At 40.2% G+C, this 26,180-nt stretch overlaps 1 protein-coding gene across 5 annotated transcripts in view; it reads right to left on the reverse strand.

Moving 5' to 3' along the window:
• KCNC1 (potassium voltage-gated channel subfamily C member 1) overlaps positions 1 to 26,180 on the reverse strand; it is a 175,670-nt gene that overhangs the window by 60,493 nt on the left and 88,997 nt on the right. The window lies entirely within an intron of this gene.

Genomic DNA, 26,180 nt, shown 5'->3' on the forward strand with positions numbered 1-26,180 from the left:
CTCTTTTACAAGCATCCTTCCCACCCCTTCCACTTAATATCTGACTTTCCACCCCATTCAACAGAACAGATTTCACTTTTTTATTTTTCCTTTGGGACAAGTTGCACTAGTCATTTATCAAGGAAAGAGAGATAAACAACTATATTCTTTGGGAATAGACAGCACAAAAATGAGGGATCAATTTTTTTAAAAAAAAGGGAGGGAAGGAAGGAAGAAAGGTGCATGTTTTTTTAGAACCGGGGTCATAGGCAGATTAAAAATACAGGCCCCACAGAAACCCGGTGTACTCCTTATATGTGTAACCATTAGTAGTATCATAACTTGCATAATATACAGTGCAATTCTATGCATGTCTACTCAGAAAGTAATTCTATTGAGTTTACTGGAACATAGTCTCATATAAGTGTTTATAGGATTGCAGCTGTAGCTGCAATATGAAAATGATCACGTTTTGAGTAGTAAACCAGTTAAAAATGGTCTAAACTTCCAATGCGTAAACAAACAAACAAATAGGAAAGAGTACTCAGAGGGAACACTAGGTGGTTCAACCTTCAAGTCGATTACAACTTACGGCGACCCTATGAATCAGTGACTTCCTGTATGTAACCATTCTATAGGACTGTTTTTCCTAGAACAAGTCTCTACAGTTAACCCTTTATTTTTATGAACTTCTGCAACTAGAAGAGGAGCATTATTTGAACTTTCAGCCATTTGTTGGGTTTTTGCACTTGTAGCTGATAAATGCTCAACTTCTGAAAGCTTTAACAAAAAAATCCATAGATGGAGCATGGCATTTACATATAAGATTGTGGCTCTGGCATCACTTATGATGAACACCAGAACTCCCTCCACCCTTGCCTGCAACATATAGTGATCCTAAAACCAACACTCAGCCCACCAGGATGCAACTTAACATGGGAGCTGAAACTGATTTGCCTTGAGAGTGTCATTTTCTCCCTGGCAACAAAGCATCAGCACTTTTGGAATTTTTCAAAAATTGATTTTTTGACAGGATTTGAGCCTCCTGACATGTCCCGTCACATGATGAATGTCAGGCATTGCATTCTACAAAGTTTCTAAACACTTTAAGCCAGTTACAAATATATAAGAATGGGAAATTTAACTTGGAAAAGGAGCCAAGAGGTTTCTCAGGCTTGAGTTTCAAGAACTCCTTTCCGAATGGCATAATAAAGTCAATAAACCATTTTGGAACTTTTGGAGCTCATGCTCAACACATCCAGGAAGGAAGATTCACATGCAGAACCAGGCTTCCATATATGGAACCATGTGGAGGAGGAGGAGGATGTACATCCATATCTACATGGTAATGCTAATCTGCACTCCGTTGAATTGGCTAGATGTGTTTTTTCCAGATTCATACATCTAATGGAATCTACTAGAGCTAGATCAGGGACAATGGGTAGATGGACTCTAAGTTATATCTGATTCCAGTCGAGAATACTGAGCTGTCTTCTTTCTTTATGCTCTATTTAGGCTGCAATCCTATATCCACTTATCTAGGAGTAAGCCTCATTGAACTCATTGAGCTTTACATTTGAATAGACATGCATAGAATTGGATTTTGAACAAACCAAAATTGGTAAGCTATCATACTGTCAAGCAAAGGGTGATTGATACACATACACACATACACTCATTGTAATTCACTGAAATTATAGGTTCAAATATTGCTTGCACCTTAGAGACCTTTCAGTACTGAATGTTCCTCCTGCCTCTTATTTAATTGGCTTATGACATTATTTGAATTTAGTAGTCTCTGTATGCCACCTTGAGCAATGCAGAGAAGCAGGTATAGCAGTTTTACATATATACATAAATAACATGTTACATAATGCAATAAGTTTCTACACAGTTGTACTTAGAACGAGAAAGGAGCAACCTTCCAAATTTGGTTTAAATCAAGTCTATCTGATAATGGGGGCAACTTGAGAAATATAATTAGAGCTGTGTTAACATAGCTCTTGCTATTTTGATCACTGCTCTTGATTTTTAAATCTATTGGTTCTTTCTGTTTTTAAAAACAGCTTTACTGGTTTTACACACACACACACACACACACACACACACACACACACACACACTTTTCAGCCAATCAAGGTAGCTTAGCACAACAATAACCAGGATGGGTGGGTGGCATGATTACATTATATAATAAAATCTTTTCAATGCATTTCCCCATCACTTTCCAAACCGCAAAAAGTCTGATTCTCTTTTTTAAATGGATTTGTTGCAATTGGGACAACAGACCCTATAATCCAGTTTTAACTGTGCAAATCTAAAGTTCTGGTATGCACTTGAATCCCTCCTGCTAAATAGTGGCAGCCTGAAGGCACCCCAAGTCTCTGGTTTAAACCTGTGCAGAGCAATGTTCACTTGAAGTAATTCCCTCTGCATCTAGTGGGGCTTATTCCATAATGCAGGGATGGGGAACCTATGGTCCTCCAGATGTTGTTGGGCTCCAGCTCCTATCAACCCTGGTCAGTAGAGCCAATGGGTAAAGGATTATGGGATTTGTAGTCCTACAACATCTGCCAGCCCACATGATCCCCTCTCCTACCATAATATTTGTTTTAGGATTACAACCATAGCCTTCACCTTCAATCAAAATGGTTCTATATGCTTCCCCCAAATAGTGAGAAGTTCCAGGAGCAAAGCTGCAGGATTTCCTTTCCTTTCAATGAGAGAAATCCTGGTGATTTATGGTATCTTTGTCATGTTTGCTTTCCTTGTCTGTGTCTTCCCATGCTCTATTCCAGCTCTTCCCATGCTCTATTCCAGGTTCAAACTGCTGATTCTCACACACTCCTCTGCCTGGCACTGGTCTCTCTGCCCCATCTCTTCATTGCCCATGGTGGTGAATTGCCACTGTCATTAAGAATAATATTTTTGGTCAAAGGCCCTCCCTGACTACACATTCATAATAAGCAAGCTAGCCAACTCACAAGCTCATTCTCCCTCTCAGAAAATACTTGGCTACCGTGTCAGTAGCTTAAATGCCTGCCTGTCTGAGGAAAAGACAAATTGGACAAGTGAACAAGAAAGACAAGATACATGATCAGCTATACTGCAAAGTTATTGCCCCATCACCAAAACATGTATCACCCCCCCCAAGAAAAACTACAATCCATTAACAAAACAAAAAGGCAATGTTTAGCCTAACAGTACAAAATATGAATGTTTACTCAGAAGTAAGTCCTACTGACCTTAATGGACTTACTGCCAAGAAAATGTGTACAGCAGGGATGGCTAAGCCCCAATCCAGGGAGCAACAAATTCCTCCCCCCTCAAGACCTCACCAGTTTTGGCAGTGGTGGCAACCCCCCCAAATAGTAATAAAGAAGACACAGTACTGGAGTGGGCATAGAGGTTTAAATCCATCACAGCAGTTTGATGCATCCCTCCTTAGTCATCAGATCAATTATTTGATTAGTGGGGAAGGGTGATAAACATGGATCAGTGTCTGCATGGACCATCTGCATGGGTCAGCTGAGGAGGGAGGCTGTACAGGACTGTGCGACTATCCTGAGCGGGTGTGTGTGCATCTTGCGTATATGCATGTGTGGGGTAGCCACACCCACCATTAACATATGGGCCCCAAAAGGTCAGAAGAATAAGGCCCTTGGGCCAAAAAAGTTTGGGATTCCGCTATATTCCAGCATGTAGGGCTGCAGCCATAATAAGTGTACCAAGTGTACTAACCCTTCTCTTCCCTTTTCTTCCCTTCCTCTGACATCTCTTCCACTGTTGAAATTGTAATCTCCATGGGGCACAGATTTTTCCTTTGCTCATGGTGACAGTATTGGGCTGATTTGATTACATAACACCATCATAATACAATTCTGTGCACTGGCTTCCAATGTATACTGGGTCAAATTTAAGGTTTTAGTGTATAAAGTCCCAAGCAGCCTGAGTCCAGGATGTCTGAGAGATTGCCTTATCCCAATATACATCCTTCTTCACTGTGGTCATCTATGTGTGTGTGTGTGTGTGTGTCTTGTTATGCCACAAGCACTGAAGGTGGCTTGGGCTAGGTGCTTCAGTGCAGTGGCAGCTCCTTTGTGGAACACTGCCCATTGAAGTTAGACAGGCTCTTACATTGTACACATTTTGTCAGATGCTAAAAGCTCTCCTGTTTCTACAGGCTTTCCCAAACGGATGAATTAACTCGCAGGAGTATCAGATTTCTCTTTAGAAAACTGATCCCCTCCCCGCGTTTTTATTTGTTGTATTTTTTAATTGTTACTGCACACTATGCTAGTTTGTAATGTTTAGCAGCTTATATATATTCCAAATAAAATTTTTCAAACAAATATTCCAAATAAAATAAAACATCAGAGAGAGCCTTGCTTGTTCTTGAAATTTGATTTGCAAACACAATCCATTAATGTGACAACATATACAAAATGCCAAGAGTTTGGATGTTAAAAAACAAAATTCACAAATAGGGAGAATTCTTGGTGGCTTTTCTGTTTTTGTCTTTCAAACAACAAACTGATCATGGCACAAATCTTTACAAACTATAGCTAGCTTTGTCAGATGCATCTGACGCAGCGGGCTCTAGTCCACAAAGACTTTTGTGCCATGATAAATCTGTTAAGCTTTGAGGTGCCACAAGCCTCTCTGTTAATTCTACTGCTACAGACTAACACAGCTACCCCTTTGGCTTTGTTATGTTTTTGAAGGCTGTAACCAAGGTAACAGAGTTTCATTTAGTTACCAAGGCAACTGGAGGAGTAATATTGTTTGCAGTAAAGTCAGACAAACCTACTCATGTTCTGTTGATTTGAGAAGGTGTCTTAGAAATTGTTCAACTATTTTTAGCCACCTAAATCCATAACTCACAAGAGCAATTTACTGCCTATTAAAAATGCCAATATGTTGTATAATTTGTCCCTATGAGTTATTCATGTCACTTTCACTTTTTGCATACCTGGTGTGAATTCAAGATTCCTTGGCTCCCTCCTCCCCCACCAATGATATTTTTAAAACCAAAAATTTTGCTCTTGAATTAATATAGGTAAATGTAGTTTGGGATCAGAATCTGACTCTTATGAAAAAGAATCTTAAAAGAGACTGCAGTACTAAATTTGCCTGAATACTTTTATAGAGATCTGCATTCATGTGTCCTGATATGGCAAAGAAGGTTTTGCTAAAAATGTGCTAATGAATTAAATTGATACAATTTGGAATGAGCTCCATTTCAAACAATCAATACTTGCTCAATGATATACAATAGGCAGGCTGGTAACTTGATCAAAATACATTTACAATTGATTTTGTGTTTTAAAATTTAATTAGTACATTTATAGCCAGACTGAATAAGATCAGCCACAACATGCAAACAAGCCCTTTCTTTCATTCACCTTGCTCCATGTTCATGGTTAATAGTTTCATTGCAGAGAAACCGTGAAGCGTGCCAGCAATCTGTACATCCATTACTGTGATCACAGCTGTGATCACATGGCAGTGTGATGGAGTCTAAGAAGCAGATGCCTCTCACGGCATCTATAAGCTCTGTCATAACATGAAAACTTGCAGACATCCAATGAAGCTGAATGTTGTATGATTCAGGACAGACAAAAAAAAGTACTTCTTCACACAGCACATATTTAAACTGTGGAATTCACTCCCACAGGAGGCAGTGATGGCCACCAGCATGAATGGGTTTAAAAGAGGATTAGACAAATTCATGGAGGATAAGGCTACCAGTGGCTACTAGCCCTGATGGATATGTTCTACCTCCACTGTTGGAGGCAGAATGGTTCTGAATGCCAGTTGCTGGAAACCACAGGAGGCGGGGGGGGGAGTGCTCTTGTGCTTATGTCCTGCTTGCAGGCTTCCCATAGGCATCTGGTTGGCCACTGTGAAAACAGAATGCTGGACTAGATGGGCCACTGGCCTGATCCAGCAGGCTGTTACATTCTTATACGGTGGGAAACTGGTGGAAGGGATTGCTTCTCATTTCAGCCCAAGACTTCCTGCCCCTGCTTCTGCCCTATGTCATTGGCAGCTGATTCACTGATAACAGATGCTTATGATATTCCAGAGTTGGTGGGGACCTTGAAGGACATCACCCTGCTTAATGCAGGAAGTCCACAGCAAGAGCTTTCCTGGCAGGTGGCTTGTCCAGTATCTGCTTGAAGACCTCCAGGGAGGGAGAGCCCACCACCCTTCTAGGCAATTAGTTCTATCATCAACCTGCTCATTCTCCTAAACTGAAATCAATCTACCGTTTTGTAACTTTGGCCTCATTATATCTAGTCATTCCTGGTCTGCTATTGATCACTGTAACCCGCCCCCATCCTGCTGTGTTGGGAAACATGCTCATGATTGGATATGGAATGTTCCCTCCCACCCCTTCTATGTATCCAGAATGTGTGTGCAAATCCTGTGTGCAGATTACTGTTAATGGATGGAAATAGTCAATTGGTTATCTTTAGCTTGCCAACTAGTAAGGGCCAAGCTTTCACTATGATGCAGGAAGGTCTGTGTGGGCGTGTGCAAGAGTACTGTTAAGCACAGACATGTATGGGGGTGTCAGAAACAGCTTTCAGATTAAAAAGATGGTGAAAACCAATTATCCTGTATGAAAAAACATGAGAGAGAAAAATTCTTCTTCAGAGTAAATGGAAACAGACAACAAATATTTCCATAGCAACACCTGACTAGGCTCAGCCCTGAAATCTTGCAGAACACATTTGATGCTGCAGTTTTGATGCTGCACCCTGGTCACAGGTTAGTCAATAATGGGAGACTACCTTGAAGTATTTCAAGATTTTCCAAACTTTTTAAAAAATGCAAAACAAAAAAACCCACCCATCAACGACGGCACACCCTGGATTTTAAGTTTCATATGTGACATGCACAAGAACTTGGGGGGAGCATTCACACTTGGCCAATTTTTTTTTTTAAATAATTTGGATATTGCTCACAGGCATTTCTGTAAACTCATAAGGTGTTATAGGAATATAACTTCTATGTACATTTTTTGTTTTGTTTTTGTTTTGTTTTTTAAAAATCTAATTAGCCTGACAGTTTGCCTTCCAAGCCTCCTTGATGAGCAGCCCAAGTACAAGATGTTCTTCTTTCCAGCATTTTATGGATTCTCTGCACTCTTCTGTCATTCCCTGCCAGATATACAGCTATGGAAAGGGTGGCTTGGCTGAACACAAAGGATTACTTTATCATATTATAGAATGGATTGCAGATAGTTGTGACCACAGAGCAAGGCAGCCAGTGCCCCTAATTCAAACCTGGCAGTGCACAGTGAGCGCCCCTAATTCAAAGAGACAACCGTCGTCCAGGTGTAACTGACACACGGACAAAAAGAGAGAGCAAGAGAGATGGAACCACTACACCTGGCAGTATTTACTCTTTTCAAAAGCTCAAAGGAAGAAAGCTGAGCCACACGCGTTATAAGCCCTGTATGGGAACAAATTCAAAATTATTTTGTTGACCTCAAGCACTCTTGGTCAATAAACACCAGGCTTCCCATACTGCATGGACTGGAAGGGTATAACCCCAACCTGGTGCCCTCCACCTGTTCCAGACATTTCAGAACATTGGAAAAACACTGGCGTGCACGTTTCATTCTGTATGAACTATGTGCTGCAGAGGACTTACAGCCTGCCCTGATTTCAGATGCATCTCTCTCTTTATATATTCCTGATGGACACACCAAGTTCTCTCATTGTGTCTTCTCTGTTAAGCACATAAGAAGAGCCCTGCTGGATCAAGCCAAAGACTGATCTATTCCAGCAGCCTGTTCTCACTGTGGCCAGCCAGATGCCTATGGGAAGCCCACAATCAGGACTTGAGTACAACAGCACTCTTCCCACTTGTGATTCCCAGCAAGTAGTATTCAGAGGCATACTGCCTCTGACTATGGAGGAAGAACATAGCCATTGTGGCTAGTAGTCACTGATAGCCTTATCCTCCATGAATTTGCCTAATCCTCTTTTTAAACCATCCACGTTATTGGCCATCGCTACATCTTGTGGGACCAAACCCCATAGCTTAACTCTGTGCTACACAAAAAAGATTCTTCTGAATCTTTCAACGTTCATCTGTATTGGATGGCCCTGGGTTATAGTGTTATGAGAAAGGGAGAAAAATCTCTTCCTATCTAGTTTCTCCAAGATTATCTCATGTTTAATCTTATCAAGTAAGGGTAAGGAACTGGATCTAGCCAGTGGGCCAGATGCTTATTTTTCTCCACTTCCTCCAAATTAAATTTGACAGGGGGGCAGGGAGTATGGTCAAAGTGAGAGCCTACACAAGAATGAATAAATCCGTTATGTCAGATAGTTTTATCTATACTGGCAGGCACTGGATTTGATCCCCCTGAGATTGTTGAACTTTTAAATCCTTTCATCATACTCTTCTGAATTAGACTTCTATTTTGACCTCTTCACATTACTGTCTTTTCTCAAGGGGAGAAAATTAATGCAGATTTGCCTGAGTATAAATGATACTAAGCTAGGAAGTGCAAACTTCAGAGCAAATGTGGCATCTTAACTCTGCTGTTCAACATAAAATATAAAAAAAACCCTCCAACCCCACCCAATTGTTCCAAGAAAATATTGGGATATCTCTCAATCTACACATGTATTGATCATGTAAGGCTTTTTGCTGGTTTTCTGACTGAGCAAAGAATATGTGCTTCACATGGTGCCAATGTTCTTAACAGCAGTGAACAGACACGTGACTCCACTTTCTAGTACAAACGGCATGGGTCTGAGGGGATGTTTCACATGTTACAGGTTTTTGTGCAAGTCCGAGTTTTGGTAGGTGTATAATGATGACGATGATTATGAGTGTATTGAACACACGGTGCATATCATCACATTTCACTGCATTAAACTCACAGAGTTCGCATGCTAGGGAGCACTGGTCAATCGTAGCTACCTGCCAGGTGTAACCACTTCATACATGACAATGTATTTTTTTATTTTTATATTACCCCTCCCCTTCTGCACTTGAAATACAAGCAGAGTATGCTCTAAATCCATAATGTGTGAAGCAGCTCTAAACAGGGCTGTTTGCATCCTATGTTAAAGCTCCAATTGAATTCTTGTCTCTTGCACATTCATTGAAAAATGCTATGGAAAAATGCAAAAGTATTTCTATAGGATCCACTATCACCACTTGTTAGCTGAGTCTTACATTTTGCAATTTTAATATTTAAAATGAATGAAATACAATAAAAACCAATGCCACTAAAAGGCCTTGCTTGGCAGCATACAGTGAGCAAATAAATCACAGGAAGGATGTTCACTACCTAAAGGAGAACAACCAAAGAGAGAAAAGCTACAAGTTCATAGCACATTTTAAAGGTACAGATTACAATACTGCTATGTTTCAAGGAGGGATGGGGAAGAAATTTGATTCAGTTAGCATTTCCAAAACAATATCAGAACTGAAACACAGCCAGCCTTCAAAATTTGCACTTACTCGAATTTTGCAGTGCAGTTCACCAACTGTCCACTGTTTATAAAAATGCATATATTAGAGGAATGTGCATAAAATGAATATATAAGTGAAAATAACATTGGGAAAATGCATTATATGACAAAAATAGCTTGCAATGTGTACATTAGTCAAAACTGCCTACAAAAATGTGTTTATTAGGAGCACTTGCAAATCTATCCCCACTTACCCAGGAGTGAGCCCTGTTGTACTCAATGGGAGTTATTTTTAAATAGAATACATAGAATTATGCTGGAAAGACTGCAATTCTATATCAGTTCCTGGAAGACAGCCCCAACTCAGATGGGCTTACTTTTGAATAGACATGTATAGGATTGCACTGTGGAGAACTGAATTACTGGAAAGATATATTCCTATAAAATGTAGGAGTTCACAAAATTTTGGGCTGGCCTGCTTTACTAGCTCTCCCTTTCCTCATAGTCTAGTCTCTCTTACCATGGGCTTTTGAGGGATTTATTGATTTATGAAAACATTTATATCCTGCCTTTCTGTCCTACAAAGGTAGCTAACAATTAAGCTAAAACACAAGAAGAAAATGGTTTAAATGAAAAGTGTATGGACTGGATCTAAACAGGCAAAACATTCCAAACATAAATAAGGCACAGTCAAATAAAATGACAGCTGAGACTAGGCAGCTGAGACTAGAAAGTAGAAATATAAGATTAAGGGCAGCTTTCCCCAATCTTATGCTTTCTAGTTGCTTTGGACTATAACTCCCATAATCCCTGATCACTGGCCATGCTGGTTGGGGCTGAAAGGAGTTGGAGGGCATCTGGTTGGAGAAGGCTGTTTTATAAAGTGAGAAGGAAAGAACCCCAGAAATGAAGAAGTCAAGCACAAGAAAAAAGTGAAAGCAACAAAAGACATTTGGGCATAATTTCAATTAACTTTGATGGGAGCTTTATCTGAGTTTGCCTGCAGTATGCCCCCTCCTAGTGAAAATAAGAGAAGTGATGTGCCTGGAAGGTGATGATAGAAGTTTGCCTTGGCAGGCTTTCAGGAGTCTTTGAGACTTTTTTTTAACGACAAGCTTATATTCTATTGATTTTTAAGAAAAAAAGAAAACATGTAGAAAGTGCAGAGTATTTCCAGGCATTCTATAGTGGCCTAATCTCTATATGTGTCGTTCCTTAAGGGGGAAGGGCCATCGATCAGTGGTAGTGCTCACCTTTTGGATGCAGAAGTTCCCAGGTTCAATTCTCAGCATCTTCAGGTAAGTCTGGGAAGGATTCCCTGCCTGAAATCCTGGAGAGTCACAGCCAGTCAGTGTTGACCGTACTGAGTTAGCTGGAACAGTGGTTTAACTTGGTATAAGGCAGCTTTATAGATTCCTACATGGGGCTCCACCTGAGATCAGAATCTTATTAAGACGGGCCAAGGCATCTGAAAGTATGATGTCAGCCTCCCTATGGAAGCATGACCTTGTGCTTTATGCTTTGTGTTTCACCTGTTGCAAACTAGAAGCTTGTATTCACTACACATGATGTTGATTTACTTGCCATTACTGAGGAGCAACCAAACAACGCTCAGTGTTCTGAACAGTGTTCTGTTTTGTGTCACTATGGATCTTACAAGTCTTTTGAGTAGAGCAGCCTTTCCCAACCTTTGGGTCCCCAGATGTTGCTGGACTACAGTTGCCATAATTCCTGACCATTGGCTATGCTGGCTAGGGCTGATGGGAGTAGTAGTCCAGCAATTTCTGGGGACCCAAAGGTTGGAGTAGAGCAAGGACAAGATTCAGTATTGTTATGTGACCAATCTGTTTCTCATGGCTTGTTTGTTTTGCAATGGGGACTACTAAATAGTTGTGCACAATCTTGATGGTATTCTCCCAACAGCCCTAAGTCCCTTTCATCTGTGTCTGCATCATTATGAGATTTTTTAAAAAACCACACAAATGTTTGTGTCTTTTAATTTTTTTAAAGCAAAATAGGCTGCTATGTACACATTTTACCCTAAAATATTTTTTGTAAGAATTTTAAACCAAAATACACAGTTTTACACGCATTTTGGTACATTTCTTTGACCTAAGAACTGTGTTGAAAAATTCACAGGAGTACAAAAACAGGAGGAAAACTGCATTCTGATCTGCGTATTGATCTGAGAAGTGTGAATCAGGTTGGTTCTCTTAAAATGTTGACTGAACAAAATTTTCAAACATCCCTAGATCTGACTGCACACATATTTCAGATGGTCACTTGATGTTCCAATTAGTGGGATGCATAACCACACACGCATGCATGCACACACGCACACACACACAAAGGATACTGGGGTGAAAGACTTTAGTGATGCTTAGTTACATTCACTGCCCTCCTGTCCTCCTTGAAACTGCAAGTCTTCAGCCACTGGAGATGCAAGATTTCAAGCCGGCCCTGTTTGGTTCCCCTCCCAACAGAATATGGTCTCAAATATCCACTGTCTTGCAAGACATGGTGCTTCTGCTTAGATTCTCCTTTATATTTTTACTTAATCTTCATTTCATGGTTGACAGTTGCTGCCAGGGCCATAAACGTTTATAGAATTTTTACAGTGGAACCTTGTATTAATCAGTTTCTTTTTATCTTCTCAGATTCTTGTTAATACATTTGACGAGTTACAGTGTATGAAAAACTGATCCTTTCCCTCCCTTAACCCGTTTGGCAATATCTGTTTCAGTACTACCAAAAATAGATAACTTACCTGAAGAAATTATTCCAAAAAGTAGCTCTATCAGTGTTTAGTGCTTTTGATGTAGAAAATTTGAGAAGTTTGGAGCTCTGATCCAGCTATATAGCACCTTTTTGTGGGTTTGAGTCACAATCCAGTAGGCAACAGACATGTGCAAATCCCAATTTGAAACCAATGGGAAAAGGCAGTCCTGTTGAAAGCAGTAGGGCTGGTCACAAAATCAGTTTGGCTGGATCTTAATGTTTTGTTTGGATACATACAAACTGATCCCACCTGTTCAGAAATCTTCCATCTACAAAGTAGTGGATGATTACTACGTCTAAGCATAGATCTGACTAAATCTGAATAGAAAAAATGGGAATATCCTGTACTGGAGGGCTGTAAAAAACAATTTGAATGCACAGTTTTCATTGTGTGGAGGTGGGAAAGCACATTTAAATGCATCTCCCTGTCAAACCCTCCTTACACATGGAAAGCTAGTGTTTTATCAGGGAGAAGGCAAAAAAGGTAATACTATCAACAAAACCTGTAAAGCTACCTAATTTGGCCACCACAGACTCTGGGGCTTCCATTTAATGCCCACCCTTTTGTCTTCCCCTGTCCTAGTTTGCTTAACATCCAGTGTGAAGAAGAGTTCAGGAAAACTCAAATGTTTGCTCACTATTTTGTGACATTTGGTCCTAATAAAGGTATTACACTACTGTGACATCTGATTTTTTTCCCTAATGGACCAACATAATAGTGTATAATTTTTGAGCGCAATAGTAGAATTCTAGCAGCACAGAATTTAGCAGCATTGTGCCAAGAATGAGGACATTTAGACTATAGAATTTGGACATGGACTAGTGCCAGATTTCTTGCTTGTGCCATTGTAAAATATGGAAATCGGACTTAATTCAACTTGAAATAAAAGAAGCTGTATGGGCCATTCTCTTTTTCTCGACACAAGGAAATGCAGCTGCTGTCATCCAAAGCTCGATCCTACCCATATTTAATTTTGCTCCCTCCCCTCAAACGTAATATAATAAAGCACATAGGCTTTGTTATGTTTAGCAGCTGTACAGGCATGATGATAATTCTGTACATACACCTGGCAAGCCAAATGTTATTCTTGGAAAATCCACTTGCTGGTGCCAAGCCATAAAATTGTCAGAAGAACCAGAAGGATTCTCTGCAGGCAATAACGCAATGAGACAATGGAAGACAACACAACGTAACAACAAACAGCATGCAGTACACAACATTCATAAGGAAAATATAGGACTCTGATAAAAACAAATACAAATGACAACACTGAGCACCATTTTAATACTGCTTATTCAATTGCAGATGTCTGCAGGTGCAAAGAAGAAAACAGGAAAGGACAAGGATCACAAAGAAAGGAATGGGAGCTACATGTTGGCTCATGATTTGCGGTTTGAGTAACAGTGGTTAAGGCATTGCATTATATGGTCCTGTCTGTCATTGAAAGAAATTCTGGATACTGAGAAAGCAGAAGGGACTACATTTCAGTGGTAGTGAGCTTTGTGCTTTGATGGTGCCAAATTCAGTTCCTCACAGTTCCACTTGAAAGAATCATAAGAACATAAGAAAGCTGTGTAGGATCTGGCCAAAAGCCATCTAGTCCAGCATCTTGGCCAAGCAGATGCTTATGGGAAACCACAAGCAGGACCTCAGTACAACAGCACCCTCCCCACCTGTGATTCCCAGCACCTGATATACAGAGGCATATTGCCTCTACAAGTGGTGGCAGAAGATAGCCACCATGGCTAGTAGCCATTGATAGCTTTATCCTCCATACATTTGTCTAATCCTCTTTTAAAGTTGGTGCCCATTACTATCTCTTGTGGGAGAGAATTCCACAATTCAACTGTGTAATGTGTAAAGAGGTACTTTCTTTTGTCAGGCACTGATCAGGTCTGAGCAGGTGATGGGAAAGACACTGGAGAGCCACCACCTGTTAGAGAAGACAATACTAGGTCAGATGGATAAATAATCTGACTTGGTACAAGGCAACATCCTATGTTTCTCCCAGCCATACACCAGGCCTGCACAAGTTGTGACCCATCAGAAAGAATGCAGACCACCCATGGCTCAACAAACCTCTTCCCCCCCCGCTAACTCCCAAGGACGGCAAGCCCAGAGAAGTTGTCTAGCACCAAGGCAGCCCACAGTTCGTTCTGAACCAATGGTAGGACCAGCCTTGGATTGACACTTGCTTTTTTGCAAATCTTCTCTCAAAGAATTCAGTGGCCCCAGTCCAGAGATGTGCATGCTTCTGATACACTGCTGCACACACATATGTGCCTGTCTTTACCTTTTGATTGACTCTGACTGCAACAGTAATGCGACTATGGAATGCAGAGTTCCTGATCTAGCAATGTGAATTGCATGCACAAATCTCAGTAGTGGATATGATGATTTGTGTTGGGGACCATAGATATAGCACTTTTTTGTGGGTTTGAGTCACAATGCAGTAGGCGACAGACATGTGCAGAATCTGCTTGCGCACAGGCACTGCACTACATCATAATAAATTTAGTGACCTTGACCTTGCTAACTGATTCACAGGTATTTTATCAAATGCTGAATAAATGCTTGTGCAAGCTACCAGACCAACAGCCTGCTGCCTACCTGTGGCTTTCAGCTACAGCCGTTTGCTTCTACTGGCGTACTTTTGGCTATTCTGTGAGTAATGTCTGCAATGTGATTAAAACATTTATTAATCTTTTGCAGAGCCTTTAAAAGGTATTTCCAAAAATACTATCCTTAAAAATAAATCTGAAATAAAGTTATGGCAGGAACATTTAAACATGTTGGGATCTGTTTCTTTACCATATGACACATTTAAAAATAAAATTGCTCTCATGAATCAGCACTTTACATGCTACAACGTTCAGCTTACAATTGATAAGAACATAAGAACATAAGAAGAGCCTGCTGGATCAGGCCAGTGGCCCATCTAGTCCAGCATCCTGTTCTCACAGTGGCCAACCAGGTGCCTGGGGGAAGCCCGCAAGCAGGACCCGAGTGCAAGAACACTCTCCCTCCTGAGGCTTCCGGCAACTGGTTTTCAGAAGCATGCTGCCTCTGACTAGGGTGGCACAGCACAGCCATCACGGCTAGTAGCCATTTTTTGCTCCAATATGCATAATTTTACACTTGTTTATATTGAATTGCATTTGCCATTTTTCCGCCCATTCACTCAGTTTGGCGAGGTCTTTTTGGAGCTCTTCGCAATCCCTTTTTGTTTTAACAACCCTGAACAATTTAGTGTCGTCAGCAAACTTGGCCACTTCACTGCTCACTCCTAATTCTAATTCTAGGTCATTAATGAACAAGTTGAAAAGTATAGGTCCCAATACCGATCCTTGAGGGACTCCACTTTCTACAGCCCTCCATTGGGAGAACTGTCCGTTTATTCCTACTCTCTGCTTTCTGCTTCTTAACCAATTCCTTATCCACAAGAGGACCTCTCCTCTTATTCCATGACTGCTAAGCTTCCTCAGAAGTCTTTGGTCAAAGTACCTTGTCAAACGCTTTTTGAAAGTCTAAGTACACTATGTCCACTGGATCACCTCTATCTATATGCTTGTTGACACTCTCAAAGAATTCTAGTAGGTTACTGAGACAGGACTTTCCCTTGCAGAAGCCATGCTGGCTCTGCTTCAGCAAGGCTTGTTCTTCTATGTGCTTAGTTAATCTAGCTTTAATCATACTTTCTACCAGTTTTCCAGGGACAGAAGTTAACCTAACTGGCCTGTAATTTCCGGGATCCCCTCTGGATCCCTTTTTGAAGATTGGCATTACATTTGCCACTTTCCAGTCCTCAGGCACAGAGGAGGACCCGAGGGACAAGTTACATATTTTAGTTAGCAGATCAGCAATTTCACATTTGAGTTCTTTGAGAACTCTCGGGTGGATGCCATCCAGGCCCGGTGATTTGTCAGTTTTTATATTGTCCATTAAGCCTAGAACTTCCTCTCTTGTTACCACTCTTTGTCTCAGTTCCTCAGAATCCCTTCCTGCAAATGTTAGTTCAGGTTCAGGGATCTGCCCTATATCTTCCACTGTGAAGACAGATGCAAAGAATTCATTTAGCTTCTCTGCAATCTCCTTATCGTTCTTTAGTACACCTTTGACTCCCTTATCATCCAAGGGTCCAATCGCCTCCCTAGATGGTCTCCTGCTTTGAATGTATTTATAGAATTTTTTGTTGTTGGTTTTTATGTTCTTAGCAATGTGCTCCTCAAATTCTTTTTTAGCATCCCTTATTGTCTTCTTGCATTTCTTTTGCCAGAGTTTGTGTTCTTTTTTATTTTCTTCATTCGGACAAGACTTCCATTTTCTGAAGGAAGACTTTTTGCCTCTAAGAGCTTCCTTGACTTTGCTCGTTAACCATGCTGGCATCTTCTTGGCCCTGGTGGTACCTTTTCTGATCTGCGGTATGCACTCCAGTTGAGCTTCTAATATAGTGTTTTTAAACAACTTCCAAGCATTTTTGAGTGATGTGACCCTCTGGACTTTGTTTTTCAGCTTTCTTTTTACCAATCCCCTCATTTTTGTGAAGTTTCCTCTTTTGAAGTCAAATGTGACCGTGTTGGATTTTCTTGGCAATTGGCCATTTACATGTATGTTTAATTTAATAGCACTATGGTCACTGCTCCCAACTGGTTCAACAACACTTACATCTCGCACCAGGTCCCGGTCCCCACTGAGGATTAAGTCCAGGGTTGCCGTCCCTCTGGTCGGTTCCATGACCAACTGGTCTAGGGAATAGTCATTTAGAATATCTAGAAATTTTGCTTCTTTGTCATGACTGGAACACATATGCGGCCAGTCTATGTCCGGGTAGTTGAAGTCACCCATTTGGATGCTTCCTCAATTTCATATCTCATCTCAAGGTCTCCCTGAGCATTTTGATCAGGGGGACGATAGATCGTTCCCAGAATTAAATCCCTCCTGGGGCATGGTATTACCACCCACAATGATTCTGTGGAGGAGTCTGCCTCTTTTGGGGTTTCGAGCTTGCTGGATTCAATGCCTTCTTTCACGTATAGAGCGACTCCACCACCAATGATCTCCAAAGACAAATAACAACAGGCCTCTTTTGAAACATTAGTGAAGAATAAAGCCACAAAACCACTTAAGGCCATATTTAATCAACACCAAAGACGAAGCTAGATTTAAAACAAAATCCAGTGTTCTCACAATTATAGGACTAGTCAGGCCTCACTCAGATTAATAGGAGCTTCTCAGAAACAGTTGTCTCAGATACCGCCAATATTGATACTTTAAAAAACTTCTATTATTTTTTAAAAAATGGAAACTTGGACGCCCATGATAGGGGGGAGGGGGAGAGGGAGAAAACTGTAATAGCAAAGTTTAGAAATTCTTGACTCCTTGCCTGCTATTGGAAACAATTTTCATTCCGGAATTGGCACTGCCTCATTCCTTCCTTGCTGAGATACTGTATGTGACAATTGACGGATGGACTCAAAAAGCATGGTGACCAGTATGGGGAATTTTCCACTGACTTTTACTGGACTTTGATGATTGCTCTTCTAGCTCTATAAATTGGCACCTAACTAGGTGATTCTCTGCTGTTTCAGCATGAGACTGGAAAAAACATAGCTGTAAGTAACAGATCTCCCACTACACACACACACGTACAACCCCATGGAGTTTTAAAAGTCTACTTATTTCAACTTTGCAGAGAAAATACATACACAGAATGGTATGTAGAATTCACTTTAGAAAAACAGAGATACCTCATGGCCACTTTAGTTATATGAAATATTAAGGTTCAAATTAGAGTAAGTTGGCCAAAACTCAGTGGCAGAGCATCTCCTTTGCAAGCCAACTGTCCTTGGTTCATTCTCCATCATCTCCAGGTAGGACTGGGAATGTCTCTTGTCTGAAACCCTGGAGAGCCACTGTCAGTCAGTGTACACAATACTGAGCTAGATGGGCCATAGGAAGGCAGCTTCCTCTGCTCAATGGTCAGCGTGGCAGGAGTCTGAATAGTCACTAATAAGAATTATTGAACATATGTTGAGATGCCAACATGGCAAGCAGATCACTCTGCAGTCATTTATGTTGCCTGACTGATCTGCTTTCTTCAGCCCTGATCTGTAATCGCTATGCTATTCCTGTCCTGAAACTGCGGAGCAGAGACTGCCTATGGTGCTGAATAGTGTAGTGCTTTCAAATAAGCCTCACCACCCCCACATATAAATTTAGAATCCAAGCAACTTAACTAAACTAATAGCACTAGTAGCAGTACGGTCCTCTGAATATGTATTTAAAAGGTCAGCTGCAGCTTTTCGTCTGTTTCAGCACTGTTACCATCTTCCCCATTAGTAAGCACCCAAAACCAAAGTACAGTTTTTTGTCTGACCTAATCTCCCAGTTAAAATGAAGAAAATAAATTAAAGCAATGAAGACTAAGTAACTTTATGTACATTTGGTGATATTGTTAAAATAAACTGGAAGCGTTCAATATACATCCCAATTCCAAAGAAAGGGGATCCCAGGGAATGCAGTAATTGTCAAACTGTTGCCTTAATGTCCCATACAAGTAAAGTAGAGCTCAAGATTCTACAACAAAGGCTCTTACCATCTATGGAGCAAGAAAGCCAGAGGTCCAAGCTGGATTTAGAAAGGGAAGAGGTACCAGAGATCATATGACAAACATATGTTGGATAACGGAACGGACCACGGAATTTCAGAAGAAAATCACCCAGTGCTTTATAGATTACAGTAAAGCCTTTGATTGTGTAGAACATGAAAAACTATGGGATGCTTTAAAAGAAATGGGGGTGCCACAGCATCTGATTGTCCTGATGTGCAACCTATAGTCTGGACAAGAGGCTGCTGTAAGGACAGAATATGGAGAAACCGATTGGTTCCCAATAGAAAAGGGTGTGAGACAGGGGTGTATTTTATCACCCTGTTTGTTTAATCTATATGCAGAACATATCATACGGAAAGAGGAATTAGACCTAGATAAAGGAGGTGTGAAAACTGGAGGGAAAATATCAATAATTTAAGATATGCAGATGACACCATACTACTAGTAGAAACCAGTAATGATTTGAAACAAATGTTGATGAAAGTTAAAGAGGAAAGCACAAAAGCAGGACTACAGCTGAATGTCAAAAAGACTAGAATAATGACAACAGAAGATTTATATAACATTAAAGTTGACAATGAGGTCATTGAACTTGTCAAGGATTATCAATACCTTGGCACAGTCCTTAACCAAAATGGAGACAGTCAAGAAATCAGAAGAAGGCTAAGACTGGGGAGGGCAGCTATGAGAGAACTAGAAAAGGTCCTCAAATCCAAAGATGTATCACTGAACACTAAAGTCAGGATCATGCAGAACATGGTGTTCCTGATCTCTATGTATGGTTGTGAAAGTTGGACAGTGAAAAAAGTGGATAAGAGAAAAATCAACTCATTTGAAATGTGATGTTGGAGGAGAACTTTGCACATGCCATGAACCATGACAAAGACAAATGACTGGGTGTTAGAACATATTCAACCAGAACTATCACTAGAAGCTAAAATGATGAAACTGAGGTTATTATACTTTGGACACATAATGAGAAGATAAGATTCACTAGAAAAGACAATAATGCTGGGGAAAACAAAGGGAGTAGAAAAAAAGGAAGACCAAACAAGAGATGGATGATTCCTTAAAGGAAGCCACAGACCTGAACTTACAAATCTGAACAGCGTGGTTCACGACAGATTATATTGGAGTTCGCTGATTCATAGGGTCACCATTAGTTGTAATCGATTTGAAGGCACATTACAATAACATGTTTTTTTTTATTTGTATGAGTTTGAATGCTGACATTCATGCCTCTATAATATCTCAACCATGTTATTAACGGAGTGCATTACACATAGGTTTGTTGCTCCTCTACTTTTGCACTTTGCTTGGCAAAGCTTCATTGCGGTGTTTGTGATAAACATATGGATATGGATAAATGGTTATCTAGATCAACCTCTGCTAGGGTGGGGAACTGTAGTAAAATCTTTCTTAAATGCCCCCCAGATTCCTTTCTTTGAAATGAGTAGATCAGTGCCAGTATAGGGCAGTTTTCTTCCAGAAAAAAACAAATATGGCATCTAATGACAAAGCATCAAGGATTTTATCTCTTAACATGTCTGTAAAGGTCACATCTAGTGAGGTTTACGAGAAATGTCTCACGCTAGAATATGTGTACTTTTGTTTCTAATAAACTAGTTAAGTGCCTGACTGTTTGCTGGACTGACTAAGGAAGGCGTTTCTGCTTTGGGAATGGGGGCGACATAATCACTGTTCAACACCAACAGCAGCAGCAGCAATGATGTAGCTGACTGAGACGAGTCTGCAAGGGTGGCGTATATTGTCCTTTCCCCCTACCGAATTAATGTTAGCGGGGTTAAGGCCACAGGATGTGCACAAGGAGGGCTTCGTGCTTCATTTATTTATTTATTTATTACATTTATATACCGCCCTATAGCCGAAGCTCTCTGGGTGGTTTACAGCAATTTAAAACATTAAAAACAAATATACAAATTTTAAAACACAAAAAACAATTTAAAAACACAATTAAAAAAAAAATAAAAATAATTTAAAAACTCATCTCTTGCTATACTCCATGGCAGTGGTCTCTCTGCCCCAATGATAATGACAGTTGAGAGGTTGCCCCCTCTGTCCCTTAATCACCTGAGCCTTCTTTCGTACACCCACCAAGGGGACCGGAAGATGCAGCACACTGGAAGCAAAGCACTGCTAAATGATGGAAGCCGGGTGGGGGCTAGCTTTATGTATCTAATACACTTTTTCAGAGATAAAGCAAATATCTGGGCAACTTATGCTTTCCAGACAGGGGTCTCATGGGCTTTGATAATTTGGTGGCTTTTGTAGGCGGTCATTTAGCTTCCTCCTGCATCTCATCCATGATCCCCAAGTATATAAAATGGCATACATCTGAAACTTTGAAAGACAAACACATACATACAGGGAAGGGAGAAAGAGACTGAGAGATGAGTGGTTCAGTTGTTGAGTTACCTGCTTGAGATGCCTAACAGCTTTTCAGGGGAAAAGGACTCAGTAGTCCTTAAAATTAGAACTTTTTCTTAAAATAAATTACACCCTAATGGTAACCTAGCCCACACAGTTTATGGCAGTGAAAAATGCCACTACAAACATGAAACTTCTGGATCAAACTCCTGGATCAAGCTCTGTTACAGCAAGTCCACCTGCAACTCAAATGAAGGGAAGAAATGCTTCTTGGGATTCACTCATATGCTAACCCAACATCCAGAACTGAGTATCTCGGGCCTCTCAAGATCAGTAACATTGTCACTGTTTCAGATGCCTGGAGCTTGCAATAAGTTGATCACACACACCTGTTGCTATACACGGAAAATGTTCTGATGAAATTGTTTTAGGTGTGTTTATATTTGCCCCCCAATTGGTTTAATACTTATAAACTGTTTAGAAGCCACACTGGCAATTAAACATTATTATTATTATTATTATTATTATTATTATTAATGATGATGATGATGATAATGCTTTCGGATTCTTATTCTTATTATGCACATGTTAGCATTTAATGGATGGGCTGAAATAAATTGATAAGTAGGTATGTATTCTATTCATTAAACTGCAGTTCTCTCTAGCCATTTACATATAGCTCTGCTGTCCTAAGATAGCTTAGGTAGCTTAGAATCCCTGCTCTTCTGTGGGAGAGAAAGAGCAAGTTCCAGACCCCATCACCTAACTTGTCACAGTTTTTCTGGCATTCTGTGACGTAGGCAGAAAGACCATATGATTTTTGCCCTTCTGTCCTAACACCAGACCTCTTTCTTTCACGCTGAGTATAATGTACTAAATATATCTCACCATATATTCACAGGCTGCTCTCATTGAGTAAAATTCTCTTTATATTCACAGGCTGCTCTCTCATTGACTAAAATTCTCCTTGGTGTTCCTCTTGGGACTTTTGTGTCAGCCCCTAAGAAACGATTTGCTAATCACAGTCTATTTTTAAACTCTTTTCCGTCATTGTTCAAGAGCATATTTATCTGTAGCCCATACTTGCTGCAGCTGAGCACTGCTTCAAAAGGTAACCCTGTTGTTTAATACCAGGTTCAGTTCTGACTTCATTTCAACCAGCTTTCAACATCCAGCTAACAGTTGAGCAAATTCCTCAGAATGTGGAATAGAAATTCAATACTTGCAATTTCCAAATGCCTTGTTAATTAGAACCTTGTGCTATACTGTTGATGTTTGTTCAAGGGAATGACAAAGCTTGTCACATATTTTTCAAAGCAGACATCGTGTAAATATGTTAGAAAATGTGTTAGATGCTACAGCAGCAAAAAGCAGGATTTTGTTATCTGATGTGTAATTCTGAGACATAAATATAATGCCTCCTGGCATCCTTATATAAGACATAATGAATGCAGTAGGCTCAAGCTGCTAAATTCAGTGGAAGTTGCTTTTAAATTCAAAGATAGAAGCTTTTGCTATGTATTGGATTTAAAATCTTAAACACCAATGGCAGGAGTTGAACGTTTGGCCAAAATAATATTCTCTTAAGCTAACATCTCTATTTGCACCATCATCTTACTATACATATACTGTAAGGAAATGGACTGAGTAATGATATTAAGTTGAATCTATTAGAAGCGGCTAATAAAATACTTGGCTTTGCAGATCTGGGCCTCGGATACATGGGCTCAAGTTTGTCCTCAACAACGATGGAATTTCTGGGCTACCAAGATTGTGAAGGGCGTGTGGTTTTTATAACAGCCTACCTCAGAGGATGATTGCAACATGGTGAAGAATGTAAATCATTACGTGTGTTAAAATAAGGAGTGCTACAATAATCAATACACAATGGTTTAGGTTAAGGAATGAAAGCACAAATAATATTTACAGTGATCCTATTTTGGGGCCTAAAATTAAGTAACTCTGGCACCTACAAGTAAATAGCTGGAAATTATTTAGATCTCCTGACCAAATCAGATCTTGTCTGGGCACCTGAAATTGAATGATGTGCTGACAGTCACACACAAAATCAGGCAATTATTGTTCTCTTTTATAGTAGTGCACTTTTCCCTTACAAATATAGAAAATAATGGTCAGGTTGGTAAAGTTCTGTTTGACATGGCTCCTACCATTTTACAGTGCTTGAGCCTGAAAAGCCAGGCTTACTGGTTATTAGTGTATGCCCCATTTCCATATAGGGGTAGCTTGTTCATGTTTTCCCTGACCAGCACTCCTAGTAAGCATTTGTGCCTTATGACTAGTTTGCCTTTTCCTCAGGAGAGGTCTCTATTTAAATGTTAATAGGTTTTGACCCTAGGCAAAGATCCAGCTCTGGTGTGTGATGTCATTCATGACTTGTCTGCTCTAAAGCCCCTGGAGTAATGATCATGTTCCCCAAGCAGGATGAATTAGAGTTGGACTGGTGGCTTTTCTTTCAACATGATAGCTCCAGGAACTGGGGAGATTTCACTAACATGCTGAAGGGAAGGGAAGCAGCTGAATAGCACAAGGGGGAAAGGAGATTCAGGCTTGATGTAAAGTTATAGATCAAATATCTGAGAGACTGCCTTTTCCCTACGGAACTTCTTGGGTGTTGAGATCAGTAGAGAGGGTTCCCCTTGGTAGTTCCGCTGCCCTCAGAGGTCTGTGTGTGTGCAGCCTGGAAGAGGGCATTCTGTCCCGAAAGACATGCGTCTGGCACTTTCCCTGTACAGTTTTGGGTGAGTGCTGAAGACACAGCTCTTTACCTTGGCCTTTGACACCTGACGTGTGTTTTCAGGACCCACACTATTCCTGTGACCATAATTTGTTTTAACTGTTTTTAATATTGAAAACTGCACAACCAGGTCAGACCCCATTCAGGAAAGTGAGGGTGACCCAAATTCTTGGGGCCTGCAATAGCCATATTAGGACAACAACAGATCCCTTACAATGTCTGGGACCCCAGAATGTCAGGTGCAAGGATGTTTTCTGGCACTGGAGTGATCAGTGCTACACAAAATGGACACTCAGGCTGTCTTTCTTCTAAAAAAGCATCATAACAACACTATTCTAATTCACAAGGATTATTCATTAAGGTGCACAAATACTACATTAATGGGAGCACAGTATACCCCATCATAGAAATACCTTCTTGACACAAGTCTTCAGATACTCGAATTATAGGAATAATGTGTGTGTGTGAGATATATATATATATATATATATATATATACATATACACATACATATATATATGAAATCCACAAACCCCAGTCCCTGATTCTAGACTATTTTAGCCAAACCATGGCTCCCCTGTACCCTTTGAAAAAGAGTAGCAAAAACAGTCATTGTAAGTAATTTCATGACTTTTGTGGGGAATGATTCATAGACTGAAACTAATAATAATAGTAAGAACTAAAGGGGCTCTCACAAAAGGTAAGAGGACCAAGACCACTCTGCCCTCACTCTCCATGGAATTCAAGCATTTTCCTCTCTTACTTCTACTATTCTATCCTTGTCAAATACAAATTTAAAACCATAAATCATACATAAAACTTTTTTATGATTCCATAAACTCCCTCCATTTGTAGTTCTACTGTACAAGTGTAATAATACCAAATTTAAAACAGTTGACAAATTAAAATTAAAAAATGATTCTGACTTTGGCTGGAACAAAACTGTTTCATTGCCTACTATTTGCCTACTTATGTCAGAATTTTACAAAACCTCAGGATTCACAACTAATCCCCTTCTACATTTTTGTCCAGAGACCTCTGAAGAGCAGATCTGGTGCTGCGAGCTGAAAAAAGTATTTAAAATGGAAGTTCTTAAGACACATTCATATGTTTTAAGTGCTGCCCAGTTGACACTGACCAAGCACAGGACTTCCTGGATGATGGTTCCTGTTTGTGGAATGCCCTCCTAGTGAGGTTTGTCTGTGTGGTTCAATATGAACATTCATAAGGAATTTAAAAACATTCCTGTTTACCCAGGCATTTGATGGCTGAAAGATACTGCTCCTGGCAACCTTGAATGATTAGCTATGAAGGTGTGTGATTGTTTTTAGACGCTTTTATTTTATTTTTAACTGTACTGTTTTACCATTTTGATGTTTGCCACCGTGGGCTCCTTTGGAAGGAAGGATGGGATCAAAATGTAATAAATAAATAAAATATTCATTATGTTTCTCCCCCCCCCATCAACCCATGCATATCACAAAGCAAACCGGTTAAATATACACTCGTGTTACATCTGTTTTCACAGCAGAGGAGGATGTACAAATAGAAATCCTAGATTGTTGAGGCCTACTTATGCTCTTGGGCACAACCACCCTCAGGCAAGGCATGTCCACAGGGGATGGGGTGTTCAGCTTTTAGTACCTTATTTTTTTCATTCTGTTTCTAACCCAGTTCTCAACTTGGATACACAATTTACATGAATTATAACATATCATATATAACATGTTCTGCATTTAGCCCCAAATAAAAACTCAACAATTATTAACAAAACTCTGGCCATGCGGGATAGTGTTGCCAGCTGCGAAAGTGAAAATGAACCATATGTAATCTTTTTATTCAGCTGTTGAAAGGAGTAGAAATAGCACATGGCAGGAGCACCTCAAGCTGGTGTCCTTGAAATCTGGTATCCTAGGAAATCAGTCACTTGGATCAACTGTTCCTAGTTCATTTCTGTTTGTTTTTCAAAGGAAATTTCTTCGCTTTGAAAGAAGATTACCTCTTGATCTTCTGGATATAAGCCCTGTTCATGCATTACTCACAAGCAGGGCATGCATGTGTGGATAGCGGACTGGGCTCATGTTTTTAACTCTGTTCTCACCATCAAATCTTTCTGCAAAAACTGTGTAATGTGATGTCCACAGTTGTCGACAGAGAAATTCCAGCCACCGTGCACCCTCTTAATTGTTTTGAGATTGCTTTTGTTGTTGTTAAAATGTTGT

Source organism: Rhineura floridana, chromosome 2 (genome assembly GCF_030035675.1).
Source record: "Rhineura floridana isolate rRhiFlo1 chromosome 2, rRhiFlo1.hap2, whole genome shotgun sequence".
NCBI lineage: Eukaryota > Metazoa > Chordata > Lepidosauria > Squamata > Rhineuridae > Rhineura > Rhineura floridana.